The sequence below is a fragment of the Sinocyclocheilus anshuiensis genome, unplaced genomic scaffold, assembly GCF_001515605.1.
Source record: "Sinocyclocheilus anshuiensis isolate Anshui unplaced genomic scaffold, SAMN03320099.WGS_v1.1 scaffold1932, whole genome shotgun sequence".
Taxonomy (NCBI): Eukaryota; Metazoa; Chordata; class Actinopteri; order Cypriniformes; family Cyprinidae; genus Sinocyclocheilus; species Sinocyclocheilus anshuiensis.
Genome location: NW_015555985.1, coordinates 295,623 through 310,170, shown reverse-complemented (window position 1 = coordinate 310,170; position 14,548 = coordinate 295,623).

Below are 14,548 nucleotides of genomic sequence, written 5' to 3'. Positions count from 1 at the left end.
ATACAAAGAATCTGCACACACACACACACACACACACACACACACACACAGACAGAGTCTTATTAAATGTGTGAGTCTCAGGATACCTCAGACACAATTCCCCTCTGAGTGATAATACTGAGTGCACATGTGATGTGGATAAGGAGCACAGTGTGAGTCTCATCATCAAGTCTCTCAGACACTCTTTAAGCACATTTCTGTGTCACTTGTTTTGCTCTGAGACTCGCAGTTTGTGTGTTTAATTATTTCAGTGTCTATTAATAGTTACAGCCACTCTCTCCTTCCTCCATACACATGATCTCTCTCTCTCTCTCTCTGTCTCTCTCTCTCTCTCTCTCTCTCGGAATGAGAGGCAATAAATTACCAGCCAGCTGCATCACTCACTTGGTTATTCGGGTTTTTGCATTTCACTTCGGAAAGTTTTATTTACCATACCAAGACAGCTTTATTTGATTAAAAATAAAACAGCATTATTGTGAAATATTACAATTTTAAAAACGTGTTTTAAAAACTGTTTTCTATTTGAATATATTTTAAAATGTAAATTATTCCTGTGATGCAAAGCTGAATTTTCAGCATCATTACTCGGTCTTCAGTGTCACATGATCCTTCAGAAATCATTCTAATATACTGATTTGCTTGGGCTGATACGCGTTGGTGTTTTTTAACATGTAGCCCTGTCTTACAATAAAGGCTTTTTATATTTTGCCTGCTATGTGAATGCCTGGACGTGGATTTTTATTTATTTATTTATTTATTGTTTCTTGCAATGGGATCCACTTTTTGTTTTTGATACTGATTTGCTGCTCAAGAAACATTTACTATTATCAATGTTGAAAACAGTTTTGCTATTTAATATTTTATAGACATACACTTTTTCAGGTTTCTTTGGTGAATAGAAAGTTCAAAAGTACAGCATTTATTTGAAATATTATTTTTACATTATGGATGTATTTACTATCAATTTTGATCAATTTAATGCAAGTATTAATTACTTTAAAAAAAATCGTAATGACCCCAAACTTTTGATCTGTAGTGGAACTAACTGGACCATGTGAAACAACCAAAATATGATCAATCCCTAGTAGCTTGATATTGTAAAAAATCTATCACATTTTTCAGGTTTCTTTGGTGAATAGAAAGTTCAAAAGTACAGCATTTATTTGAAATATTCTTTTTACATTATGGATGTATTTACTATCAATTTTGATCAATTTAATGCAAGTATTAATTACTTTTAAAAAAATCGTAATGACCCCAAACTTTTGATCTGTAGTGGAACTAACTGGACCATGTGAAACAACCAAAATATGATCAATCCCTAGTAGCTTGATATTGCAACACCGGCTGTTTGTTTCACCAATGACAAATAGTGGGAGTGTTTGGGAAACCTATTTGAAGACAATCATTATTTTTTAAATGTACAGTAGAGGCACAGGAATTAGACACTTTAGACACCTTTAACATTGCTGACAGTCAAATGCTTTAAAAAAAAACACACAAATCTGTTCTGTCCGAGAGAGCGGCCCTTATATTTTCACCCTTGCTGATGGAGTTTATGAAATCTGCTTTTGGATAAACAAAGAATACTTACAGCGTGTTGGGGGACATAAAGGGGCTGATTTATGGAAAATTCTGGGAGGTGAAAAAAAAGAAAGAATTTCTTTTTTTTTGGACTTCAAATACAGTGGCATGCGAAAGTTTGGGAATCCCTTGCAGAATCTGTGAAAATGTGAATAATTTTAACAAAATAAGAGAGATCACACAAAATGCCTGTTATTTTTTTTATTTAGTACTGTCTTGAGTAAGATATACTACATAAAATATGTTTACATTTAGTCCACAAGAAAAAAATTGCTATTAAAATAACCCCATTCAGAAGTTTTTATTTTCTTCAAATTTCTTGTGGACTAAATGTAAACTAATTTTATGTAAAATATCTTATTCAGGACAGTACTAAATAAAAAATAACATGCATTTTGTATGATCTCTCTTATTTTGTTAAAATTATTCACATTTTCTGCAAGGGGTTCCCAAACTTTCGCATGCCACTGTGTATATAACCCATCCCAACTAATTACAGGACTACCTTTTTGTCCAGTTAATGGCAGATGTGGCATGTTAGTGGAATAGAAATTTCACACTTCACATTTAAACATCCTAAAACGTGTTAAATGGAGTACAATACTCGTATCAGTAGCTGGTAAAATAATCAAATTAGCCAAAATATTTCACAAACCATGTGAAAGGGAAGGAGATGCACTTAAGGTACATTTAACAACATGCAAATTAAAATAAAGCAGTTAATGCCATAGATAGGTTGTATTAAACATTAAAGTTAAACAAAATGCTTTACCGTCACTCTGATTCCCTCCATTACCCTGTAAGTCATGACCTTCCAGTGATTCACAACCAGTCTGGGAAAAGTGTCCCTGCTAACACTGCCCAGATGGACTGCTGAGCATTTCTGCAATTGTGCTTATTTAAACTATTACATATATTGAGATTAAAAGCCACACATAATTAGATAAAGGGTTATTACAACATTTGGGGATTATTTTGAATCTGCAGATTAGTTAGAGTATCACATGAGTAGAGTTATTCTAAAATTTGACCCAAATTCCTCTATCTTTTGGAAAGCTCCCATTCTGAACACACCGAGGGCATGTTATCTGATCCTACAAACAAAGTGGAAAGAGAATGGATCTGTTAAAATAAAATGAGGATTATATTGTACAATCCTCATAAGAGTCCTGAAAAAAAAGAGACATTTTCCTCTTCGCTCTATGCTGTTCTGGCCTCTGGGAGCAGAAGTAATGCTTGATGAATTGCCTTTAACATCAAAATGTCCTTGTTATCCGAAACACCTCATGACCCTGGTGACGTCTCTGGAGCTGCGATAGAAAAGCAGTTTCGCTAATCAGCAGGTCAACATGGAATCTGCTACTGCAGAACTTCACAAAGTTTCACAGATTTCCCAAAAATGTGTATGTCCATCAAGATATATAAAGCTACGAAAGGTGCAATACTGTGAATGGCTAAATGGAGTTATGTAAAATTAGTGCCCTGTTGCTTTTATAGAACATTGACTACATAAAAATATTAAGGACACAATTCTCCCAAAAACATTTTTTTTTTTTTAAATGAAATACTATCCTAACAGTCGCTAACATCAAATATTGCTATGCAACAATAATAACAATCTACTATGTATGGAAGCCTGGTTCAGCCACAGGATAATAATAGTGACTTTATACTTCACAATTATAACTTCAATTCTGAGTTTATTTCTTACAATTGGCTTAACTAATTAGGGGACTAGCTGTTTGTCCAATTAATGACGGATGGGGGAAGTGTGGTGTGTTATAAAAGGATCAGAACTAACTGTTTTATAATAAGGATGTTTGGCTAATTCTGCTTTTAGCTACCCATACAACCACAGTATTCTCAACTTAATTTAACAAATTTTAGCATGTTTAAATCCATTCAAAATCAGTGCATAATGCCCATAAAGTGTGCAGATTTCACACTGGCCTGCTAATCAGTCTACAATGAGGTTTCAAATCTCTCAAAGCAGCAGAGATTCTGCAGGAGGCTGTTCTTGGCAGATACTGCTATCAGCAGAAATGCTAATGGGATTCACCTCTTGCCTATGCAGAGCCAAGAATGCGGCCTCACAGTGGGATAGACTTACAATTGGCTTAACTAATTAAAGGACTAGCTGTTTGTCCAATTAATGACAGATGGGGGAAGTGTGGTGTGTTATAAAAGGATCAGAACTAACTGTTTTATAATAAGGATGTTTGGCTAATTCTGCTTTTAGCTACCCATACAACCACAGTATTCTCAACTTAATTTAACAAATTTTAGCATGTTTAAATCCATTCAAAATCAGTGCATAATGCCCATAAAGTGTGCAGATTTCACACTGGCCTGCTAATCAGTCTACAATGAGGTTTCAAATCTCTCAAAGCAGCAGAGATTCTGCAGGAGGCTGTTCTTGGCAGATACTGCTATCAGCAGAAATGCTAATGGGATTCACCTCTTACCTATGCAGAGCCAAGAATGCGGCCTCACAGTGGGATAGAGACCTTCTCTTCTTCCCCCGCTACTGTTCCAGAAACTCATCCCCCATCTCATCACCTCTCAATTACTGATGGCAACATTTAAGCAGACATAAAAACATTTTGGAGTTAAGACCTCTCAGACCCACAACACTGTGAACCCTTAATCATGTTTACATGAAGGAAAATGTAAATGCTCATGAGTTCCAGTACAACCATAAAAATGTCACGGGAACCTTGTTTTGGTACATTTTTTACTCAAAAAGAACATAGAACTTCCTGTGTGTTAACAGCCTTCCATATGAAGAAACTATAGCAAAATTGAAAATGGAAAATATATTTCACTTAAACCTCCAAATGATAAAATATATTACAAAATGCATGTCAATGGGAAAGAAAATAAATTTTCAATCTAAAAATGCATTTTTGGTAAGTGCAAAATGTATGTATTTATGGACAATATAAACATATTTCGATTGAAAATACATTTAAAAATATAAGTTACTAAAACTTATTGAAAAAATATGTAAATCTATTTTAAAATCTATATTAGCAATATATTTTGGGCCATTTATTAATATTGTAAACGTTGAAATATTTAAAAATGTCAAGACACTGGCCTGCAATCAAAAGTTAGATTTCATCTTTAACTCAAACATTTCTCATCAAAGACCAGTTTATCTGCTCTCAGTCATCTCATTGGTGTCTATTGTTTTATTTATCCAAATTAATTTTAGGAAAAACATCCGACACAAAGTTAATACTTACATGAGACCAAACTGAGAACACCATTACGTCAATGACAGAAAAACCTCAGAGCAACATGATTTTACTCTGAGAACTGTCTGGGAGGTTTGGGGTGCTCAAAAGAGATATGATAAGAGGCAACATCAGTGACAGCATCCAAAGTTATCAGTAAAGATGAACCCCAGCTGCTGCCATGGCATGCCGTGTCCCAGGGGGGCTTCAAATCTCTAAATATTTCTCCTCTACCCTCTGTTTGAGGAAGCGATTTAAGAGACAATGAACAACAGTGTTCTAAAACAGTCACCAAGGAACTCAGGAAACTGGACCCAGATTTTACACTGGATCAAATGTCCAACCCTATACAAAAAAAGACCCCTACAATAAAATATAAAACTGATTAATATTGCCATGAACTATGCAAAATCAATAACATGAAACATTAATTAGTATTAGTCATACTACCAAGTGTTGGATGCACAGTCTTTGATGTCAACAGCAAAAGATGTGAGATGCTTTCTCTCCTCCTTTTGCTATCTAGCTAGATTTTTACCAGAATTTAGCATTGTTTTTTCCCTTCTGTCTGCTTTCGTGTTGCAACACACCAACTACTGGCTTAAGATTTTTAGTAGGCCACCCAGCATTGCTGCATCTCCAGTTCAAGAAAAAAAGGGCAACATGAAGTCATTTCTGAGAAACTACTTTTATGTAAAAAATTTAGTAACTCCAAAAAAGCCAGTGACACAATCTAATCAAGCAAAATAAAACCGGATGTACAAAACCAGGCAACTCCAAGCCCTTTGGGCAAACAAACGGTCACTAAATTGTCCACAGGCGCATATACAGCCCAGCTAATTGAATCCATCAGCACATGAGCACAGCCGTGGAGAATGTGAACCACAGCCATGGGAATAAGAACTATTTAAATCTTATGACGTTACGCTGCCGGGGAGCTGGGCAGATCTCTCACGTGGGACTGTAATTGGTCATCATTACCTTTCAATCACTGGCTATCATTTTGAATTGACGTGAGGGATTTTTTGACACTCATAACTGTACTCTCATTGGACCCTGTTTCTCCTGGCATTAACTGTATCATTGCAGTTACGGAAAATGTATGTCAGTTCCCTTTTTAAAAAAAATAAAATAAAAAATACTGATAATTCAAAATGCTTTCTGACAGATAAACAAGGTATCTGGTCTTTTGTGCTTCGCTACTTTAGAAAACATTCACACAGTAAAGGATGCTAATAGAAAAATCAAACAATGAAAAATGGCAAAAAAATAGCATGACAGAAAATTCACAATGTTTATTTGCATAATGAATAATGAAAATGCATTCGAATTTACATTTAATTTTCATACATATAATTTAAAGCTGAAATAATATGAGGATCAAAAAAATTTAACTTGTACAAAAATTAGAAACTAAAATAAATTTAAGTAGTTAAAATGTTAAAATAGTTCAAGGTTAAAGCATTATATACATATATATACATATATATAAATGAATGGGGGAAAATCACGTGAGAGGAGGCAATGCCTCCATCGCAATATGACTGGTTATTATTATCCGCTGTTGGCAAATCAGTCTGAATTAACAATATAATGTCATTAATGGGAAGACTCATTTAAAAAAAAAATAAGTAAACAACTCACACACTTAAATATAATCACTTTGTTACATCAAAATAAGACTTAAAATGGCCTTAAAGGGTTAGTTCAGTACAACTGCAATGTTCCCAAGTCTAGAAACGTAGCAAGGAGATCTGTAAAATAATCCATGTGACATCAATGGTTCATCCACAATTATACAGTTTGGTGGGGGGTAATTGAGAATGAATGGGGGAAAATCACGTGAGAGGAGGCAATGCCTCCATCGCAATATGACTGGTTATTATTATCCGCTGTTGGCAAATCAGTCTGAATTAACAATATAATGTCATTAATGGGAAGACTCATTTAAAAAAAAAATAAGTAAACAACTCACACACTTAAATATAATCACTTTGTTACATCAAAATAAGACTTAAAATGGCCTTAAAGGGTTAGTTCAGTACAACTGCAATGTTCCCAAGTCTAGAAACGTAGCAAGGAGATCTGTAAAATAATCCATGTGACATCAGTGGTTCATCCGCAATTATACGACAACAATTTTTCTCCTCCGCATCACCCTAGTGCCATTTTGGAGAATATCCACTGGACGTAAACAGCGTATGCTATTCTGTGTCAGCTGCGTCATTCAAATCAAAATGCAAACAACGTAGGAAACAGATCCGGCGTGACGCAGCTAACACAGAACAGCATATGTTGTTTACGTCCAGCTGATATTCTCCAAAATGGCACCAGGGTGATGCGGAGGAGACGAATTGTTGAATAAAGTCGTTTTTTTTCCCTTTTGCACACAAAAAGTATTCTCGTAGCTTTGTATAATTGCGGATGAACCACTGATGTCACATGGATTATTTTACAGATCTCCTTGCTACGTTTCTGGACTTGGGAACATTTTAGTTGCGTTGCTGTCTATGCAGGGTCAGAGAGCTCTCAGATTCCATCAAAAATATCTTAATTTGTGTTCCGAAGATGAACGAAGGTCTTACGGGTTTGAAACGACATGAGGGTGAGTAATTAATGACAGAATTTTCATTTTTAGGTGAACTAACTCTTTAAAACATGATCTGTGGGAGTTTTTAGTGAGTAATCATCTGGGTGAAATTTAAAGTAAATCTCTGTGTCTGTGACCATATTCACCGAGCTTTGATGACCGAATAATTCAAAAATAGTTAAAAGTTAACTATTAAAAAGAATAGTTGAACATAAATTCACCAATAAAATATATTGTTTAAATTGTTACTGCCTTGAGTTATCATTTTGGAATAAATGTAAAATGCTTAAAAACACTGACTTGATGATATTCATGGCTTTAATAAATAGAATATTGATTACATTGTTAATGTAAAAATATAAAATAGATCTCCCCCCCCTCCCAAAATTGCTCCCCATTAATTACATTAATTAATTAATACGTTAATAAAATGAAGAGCCTTGGACAAATGTAGTTGAAAAAAAAATGGATTAAAAATATTCTTTGTTGACAACGTGCAATATTAATGTTATAAAGCAGATTGTTCACTGGATGCTAATTATGAGTGACTTAGTTATTATTGTGTCTAAAATAAGAAACATGACAATAATTAAAGACTTGAAAACAAATATCAGTGATAAAAAACAGTATCAGTCGATCTCTGGTGTGGTTTCAATAATCTGACCACAGTGCATCTTGAATATATTAAATTTGATTTAGTTGTGATCCTGAACAGAAAACACACGTAACCACTGATGTCACAATATCCGTTTCTCCTTCTGCTTGTTTCTTTCCACTCTCCAACTTCTCAGATTCAGCTTCCTCCCCTTACCTCATTCTCAAATCTTCTCAGCTGGGACGTACCCAGCTGAAGGCATGCATCGGGCTGCTTCATCATCCGATCCTCTCATCTCATTTGAACTCCAGTTTGTGGAGACATTTGGCACGCGGCTCGGGCCCATCTCCCTGACATCTTCATCAGGGGGGCCGAGCTGAAATGGGATCTCTCTTGTTTCGGCACAGGGCGTCGCTGCTGGGAGGCCTCTCACCCTTTCGGGAAGGTTACAACGCCCTGGTAAGCCCCGCCGTGGAGAGGGAGGTAGCGGTGGCGCTCGAGGTGTTGCCAGCCAGAGGAGCTCATCTGCAGCAGAGTGTTGGCACCAACCACTCGCCATATACCTGCACCACCCTGTGAATCTAATTGGCATTCAGTGGCTTGATAAATGAATTGGTATAATGGGACAATATACTTGACATATGTGGGGCTCTCTTGAGAAATAGGATTCATCTTTTGTACTTCACACGTCGACATGCTGCAGATACCGACACAGGCTCTTCCAAAACAGCTGCGGCCCTCACACTGACAGCCCCCTACCCATCACCTCGGCAGCCAATCAGCTCTCAGCCAGGTTCACGGCCCAATGCTTCCCTCAACGGGGGATGAGATTAGAGAAGAGAGGAGCCAAAGCTCTACCGCTTGCTTTCTCGCTTGCATTCGCAGCTGCTTCGAGGCAACCCTCGAAAAAATCCACCGGCGTCGCACAGCATTCATTTTCAGCCCTGTTGAAGCATCCAGCGATCTGTGTCGCGGTTTCTTCCCGAGACTAAAGGCAGTCAGCAAATACACAAACAGAATCAACCTCATTTGTCTCAGGGGCAGTGAATAACAATGAGCACTGGATCAACACATTTGCATATCCAATGATTACAAACCTGTCACATCCAGTGGCGGTTCGTGGGTTTTAAAATAGAGGAGGCACACTAATTGTATTGGTCTGGGATCCCTGCCGATTATTATTATTATATTATTTGCTTAACCACTTTAAAATGGCTTTTTGGTTGCTTTTAGTCAGAAAACGTAAAGAAAACGACATACATACAGCAAGATAATATAATTTCACTTACCTGGCCTATCACTTGAAGCAAACATCCATCCCTTCTTAAAAGTCTGTGTTAAAAGAGCTGCCTGTTGCGCCATTTAATTAAGCCGACTGCTGTAGCCTATATCCAGCTTAGGCTGTTTTCCCTAAATTTGTATATATACTGTTTGAATGACAGCTTGGTAAATCTGTTGGCAATCAAATATTCAATATCACTACTCATAAGTACTTGGTACATTATCAGCGCAGCGGGAGACGTTCAAACTAATATCACGTAATTTACGTCTCTGTGATGATTGGTTGATATCAGAAGGGAGGCTAGCCTCCCTTGCGAGGGTTCTTTTCTCAACACTCCTCAGCGCTGAAAGTGAACACTCGATGCTGATTGGCTAATTTTTTTTACCAACGGAGGCACGAGAGCTCAGCGCTTGCTCGGCCTCCCCCTCCCCTTCTCTATTATTAGCGGTTGTAATTACATCAGCAGATTCGGCACATTCGCGATAGAAAAGCGGCGCTTTCACGTTATGATATTACAACTGTGAAATTACAAACAAAAAATACACATTCTGAGAAATGAACTGAAATGAATTGTGAATTTTATTAACATTAAATCGTCCTCCCATTTTCACCTCAAAATTATGGGGAAGCTGTGCCTCCCCTGCCTCCCCTGACGAGCCGCCACTGGTCACATCTGCGAGTGGGACGCATCAAGGCTCTCTCACAGGTCGCCATGGTGATGAATAACAGACATGATATCGCAATAAATGAGGCGGGTTGCACGCTCCTGTATTCCCCTTTTGTTTTTATTTATGTTTATTTGCTGGGAAATCATAGCGATTGCAATTAACTGAAAGCAGGACAAACAGTACGAACGAACTGGTTCTCAGTGGCACTACAACTCTGAATGCAACCTTTGCGTGTTCCTGGGGTCAAAGTTCGCAGCAGGTATTTGGATTGGATGATCCGTCGCCCCATAAATGGTTCAGTAACAAGGCCTCAGCGGATGGCGGTCTGAGAACAGATGCACCATCAGAAGAACTGACCGGAATAATGACATCATATGTGTCAGTAGATCTTATAAGGCAACACAAGAGAAGCCTTTAAATCAGTGTTTGTTCATATATATGTGTGTGTGAGAAAAAACGCATAGGACAGATTCTAATTACTGTGTAGAAACAACATATGGAAACTTCATTGTCCATTTCATCCTTCAATGTGTGCCATCAAGTCGTATTTTTCTTGCTCAATCATGTTCAACAGTGGGAGGGGCTTTCTGGCGACGGGCTGATGATCTTGTTTACTGCTACCATTCCACTTCAATTAATCCAACAACATTTTGTACAGGTTAATTCTGTCTTTCTGTACTGGCATAAAACACTAAAGTTTTAAAGCCTGATTTGCAACATTTCCCAATCCTGTTTCCCACTTTTCTTCCCATAGTTTTTGTCAATACTGACATTATATCAGTATCAATAATGTGGAAATAACACAAAAGAAAATTAAGCAAGCTAGTATACTGACAGACTATTTTCAACTCATCCCACATTTAATAAATTAACAAATAAAGAACCATCCTGCTATTTTTTCATTTTATTTATTTAGTTATTTTAGTTATTTCTATTTAGCTTTAATTTATTTGTATTCCAGTTTCAGTAAATTTAGTTCTAATATAAGTACTAGTTAAGTTATATTAGCACTAATATAAGTCCATTATCAAGGCAACATTTCTAATTCCCATTTTCATCTAATATTTATATTTTACTTTATTTCAGCTTTATTTCAATTGACATAAAACTATTTTTAATAATTGCATTTGTTGTCTTTTAAAATGGTGTGTATTTTAATGTATATTTCTTGTACTTACATTGCAAGTGCCTTTCTGCATATGTGACCCTGGAGCACAAAACCAGTCTTCTGTAGCACGGGTATATTTGTGGCAATAGCAAAAAATACATTGCATGGGTCAAAATTATAGATTTTTCTTTTATGCCAAAAATCATTAGGATATTAAATAAAGTTCATGTTCCTTGAAGATATTTTGTAAATTTCCTACCGTAATATAAAAGCTTGAACTATAAAATGATGTATAAATCTCCATTTCAAAAAATCGATCCTTATGACATGGTTTTGTGGTCCATGGTCACATATATGAGACAAATTCAAAAAAGTCTAAACACTTTGTCGAAACTGATATTATACCACAAATACTGCAGAATAGAATTTAATAGAGCTTCACTTGTATTGAACCAAGAACAATGATTTATAACTTGATCTGAGCTCAAATAGGCTTCATTCATGCCAGTGGTGTGGTTGAAAGACTGGTGAGTAAGAACACACACTCATTCACACTGGTACTCCTATGATTACAAGGACTTTCCATTGACATACACACACACACACACACACACACACACAGAGAACATGTCCCATGCAGCACACCCTGATAGCACACGTACATCTCGGAGACATCTATTTGACGTCTGCATTTACATCTGCAAGACGTATTTTTTAGAGTGTTTGCTCATCTGCAATACGTCTATAGGACGTTTCCTATCAGATGTCAAATAGATGTTTAGAAAACGTCTTTAAGATGTTTATGATTTAGAATGTATCTAAAACTGACATCTTAAAGTCGTCTATCAGATGTTTGTACACAGCAGATGTTTTCTAGATGAAGCGATCTTTAACAGACATCTTGCGGACGTACCTGTGCTATCTGGGCACTGTGTCTCACTTCAAGTATACACCCCTCTCCCCTCCCCTCCAGCACCATAACCTCCCCTCAAATATCTACCGTAAACCCCTCTGGCCACTGCAACTACGTCAGTTAATGAATCAGAAAAGAAGCTGGTTACCAGATGTCCCAGCTTATTAACACACACTATGTCTCCAGTGTAGATTGTAATGGCATTCAGGGTTTAGAGAGAGAGACTGAGAAAAAAGTCCAAACCGAGAGAGATCAAAAGAGTAGGAGAAATGGGCAAAGACATTATTTTTGTTCCAAAACCTAGTGAGCTGCCGACCTAGAACTCACGCCTAGCCTTCCATGGAAATACAGTATTTTGTCCAAATTCTAAGACAGTGCATGCGTCCATCATAATCCTGGTAAAGGTAATCGCATAATGCATTGTGCATCCACAAAATGCATAATGCATCCAAGATGGTGGACAAATTCAATCAATACTGAAAGGTAATTTAAAACATTATTATTATTATTTGGAATATTTGTGAGTGTGTTTCTGGATAATTTGTGAACAACATTGCTAGCTTAGCACCCCTTGTGGCAATTATGAGAATGCAATGCAAAATTAAATGGACAGTTTACCCAAAGATGAAAAATGTTTTCATCATTTATTCATCCTCATGTCTTAGGCTTACTTTCTTCTGTGAAAAACAACACTGGACCCCAATGACTTCCACTGTAAAGACAACAAAAACCCCAAGATATTTTTCAAACTATCATCTTTTGTTTTCCGCAGATAACAGTCAATCATACGGGTTTGGAAAGAAATGAGTAAATAATCACAGAATTTTCATATTTGGGTGATCTATCAATTTAAGTTTCATTATAAATTGAAGTCTGACACATTTCTAAACACATGAAATCAAGTTTGCGCGACTACGCTCTTATATTTCGGCCTTAGAAGGCAACTGACAGTAGGCCGAACACAATATCAACTACTGTAAGTTTTGGAGTGGAGCTAATGAAAAAATATGGAACATAAAATTATTTTATGGAATTGAACACCCTATGTACATAAACAAGGGATGTCATGCAGTCCTCTATCACACTATACCACTCATTGTGTGAGGCTGTAAAACTATCTACCAACCTTCTCAGAAAAGTTCCCTTGTGTTTAGTGGATTTTGAGTTTGGTCCAGTGGGTCAAAGTCATGGAGAACCAACCGGGAGGTCAAAATGAAGTAGACAACGAGGGATTCAGGAAAGAATTGTGGTTAGTTGATGACTGTTTTCCCAGTACAAGATAAATGGCATGGCATTGCTCAACTGCAATTGCATCACTGTCCACAAAATAACATAATGCCAGTTTAACAAGTTCAATAACATGAAGTTACTCAACGACATCCATTACAATTAGGAATGCACAGTCATAACTGGTCTATGAAGTACAGATGTTATTTTAAACCACCCCAAAGACTTACAGTAGGCCATCTTTGCTTAACAATTTACCTTAAACTGCATGTCCAAATTAACCAGGATGGGAATCCGACCTTGCTTTGGTTTCATTTAGGAATGCCCAGTGAAGCACACACTGAAACTGCTGAGGATTTTCTAGGTCTGTATACAAAGTCAAGGATGTGAGGGGAACACTCATTAGTAATATATCAATGACCTACTTGTGTCTCGTCTAAATAAACCGGCAGTCAGCAGGATCTGAATGCCGTTTAACCCCTCCAAGCCCAAAGCTGCAATATTCCCAAAAGATCACAGCTTCCTTCCTGACCACCCCAGACCGCTGCTCTAGATATGATATGCTTAGCTTTTGAAATCCTTTGCAAAACATCAAGAACTGCTATATTAACCTGTGATTAAGCACTTAGGCACAGTGTTTCAATGAGGTCTGTCTTACAATGTCATTTTTTTTTTATGTGCATAAATGTATAAAGTACTTTGCGTCCTGAAGTGTTTCAGAAAAGAACAATATCATTATGGCTCAAAATTGGTACTAAAGTTGTCCAGTATACAAAGAGCCAAATAACAACCGTAATAATGACGGCGAATGTGATTTATGAGCAAATCTGCAGGGAAACAAATTCAAATATAATTCAATACCACAGGTTAATAAAATTGCAGTAATTCCCCAGAAAGAATGTATTGTGAATTCTGTGAAAGATTAAAGGCAAGCAAAAGCAAATGTAATCCCAGACTCACTGACTTTGCAAAAGCGGAGAGATTGTGGGATATTGCAATTCAGTTTGAGAAATGATTTTTTGGGTTTTTGTGTCAGTAGGGCAGGGTGCCCTAAGATTACAATATAGATTTTACAGTAAATACAAGTTGGTGTGCTACTTTGTAAATGCGAGTTAAATTAATAGCTCATACCATTATTAAAGTCCAAACTTTTTTTTGTTTTTGTTGTCTATGCAACGCCATATGAGAAAATAACTCATTTTGTGTTGCAAAAACATGGAGCAACATGGCGTGATTTTATAATGCTAAATATTATCATTGGGTGAGCTATTCCTTTAATTCTACACAGGAAGAGACTGGCTTCCTCTTTTTTTTTTTTTTTTTTTTAAGGTTCTTTTATTTT